General features: G+C 41.4%; 1 pseudogene; it reads left to right on the top strand.

The window, feature by feature from the left end:
* Positions 1–384: 384 nt before the first annotated feature.
* LOC113339122 lies at positions 385–484 on the top strand (annotated as a pseudogene).
* The last annotated feature ends 1,261 nt before the right edge of the window (positions 485–1,745 follow it).

A 1,745-nucleotide genomic window follows, 5' to 3' on the forward strand; every position in this document is an offset into this window, starting at 1 on the left:
TCTTTTGACGGTTATCAAATCTAGTGTTATTATAAAGAGCATTGGCCTGCTCTTCAATATTCTGGCCTTCCCAAAAAGGCTCCACTCTACCACTAGTCTGGCCCACTTCTAAGGCTTCTAACCTTTTTGCTATAGCAGCAATTTTGGCATCTGATTCATAGCCTCCTTCTACCCTATTAACGTTTCCTCTACTTAAAAGAATTGTTTTTCTGGGGTGCCCTACTATTTTCCCATTGCTGGGTTTTTTCGGCGATTTCATTAAAAAATTCCATCGCCGCATCAACAGTTTGGTTTTCAAATCCACCAGTGCATAGAGACTCAACCATGGTCGTTGTGGAATAATCTAAACCCTCATAAAGGATCTGAACTAGCCTAACCTTTTCTAAACCATGATGAGGACACTGGGATAATAAATCATTGAACCTTTCCAAATACCTATATAAAGATTCTCCCTCTTGTTGTGAAAATGTGCATATTTGCGTCCTAATAGACGATGTTTTGTGCCTAGGGAAAAACTTATTGAAAAAGGCAGATGTAAGTTGTTCATATGTCTCAATTGACTCGGAGTCCAAACTATACAGCCACGACTTGGCCTTATCTTTCAGGGAAAATGGGAATAACCTAAGTTTCAAAGCATCATCATCTAAGCCTCTAATTCTTAGAGTACTACAAATTTCCTCAAAATCCCTAACATGGTAATAAGGGTTTTCATTTTCTTTCCCTAAAAATTGGGAGCATCTGTAAGGTCCCAGGTTTCAGTTCATAGGGTGCCTCCGTTTCAGCTAACTTAATACACGAAGGACGGGTAGTCCTAGTTGGATTCAACAAAGCTTTCAAAGTTGCCATTTCTGGCGCTATCGGAGCAACATGGATTCTCTCCTGAGTCAAAGAACGTTCAAAAACAGACTCTTCAAAAGCCGGACTTTCTAGATTAAGGTAATCGAGACGCTTCGAACTACTAGGTTTCTCTTTAACAAATCTACCTAGTGCGTCTCTTTTACGTTCAGGCATACAATAGAATTTTCTAAATTGGAAGGGTAAGCAAACACAGATCAAGGCCGACTCAACCAAATCAAACCTATTGATTTCTAGCAAACAAAAAGCATGATGGCTCCACTTAGATTGTTTCTAGACCAGCTTCTAATCCTTCGAACGGGAATTCGTTACAATTTAAGCAAACCCCTCTGGAATCAATCCGAGTTAACGTAAGTTGAATAGAGGCGAGGGAAGCTCGGTGGAGCTTTGATACCCAAGGCCTCACCGGTATTACAAGGCGGCACGCATTCAACTCAGAACTTCGAAGTATGCTTAAAAGAGTAACCAATATTTTTCGAATGACTTTCCTGTTAAGCTCGTTACCCTATCGGTCTCGTTCTAGTCAAAATTTTAGGCTTAGGTTCGCGTAGGTTACGTGTTCCTAAAGCGGGCAAGAAGAGAACGGTGATGAAATCCGAACCCTTATCTTGTATGGCCAGGCCTTGCCCTTTACTAGAAAAATAAATGTCCGTATTCAGTCCTCAACATATATGCATACGAAGGAGTCCAGTAACTCGCTGACAGGGGATTCGCGAGTGTTTAGAATCTTACCTCCCGTTCCAGACGGGGGATGAATCGGTTGTAGTCGACTCGGGCCACTGACTCCGATGTCTAGTGTACGAACCCAAGGTGCAGAGACAATATCGTAATTGTCCTCCTTCTCTGCAAACAGTTTATATTTAAAGTACCCTTCCGTAGGGTAATAAAAA

This window comes from Papaver somniferum, unplaced genomic scaffold (genome assembly GCF_003573695.1).
Source record: "Papaver somniferum cultivar HN1 unplaced genomic scaffold, ASM357369v1 unplaced-scaffold_19, whole genome shotgun sequence".
NCBI classification, from domain to species: domain Eukaryota; kingdom Viridiplantae; phylum Streptophyta; class Magnoliopsida; order Ranunculales; family Papaveraceae; genus Papaver; species Papaver somniferum.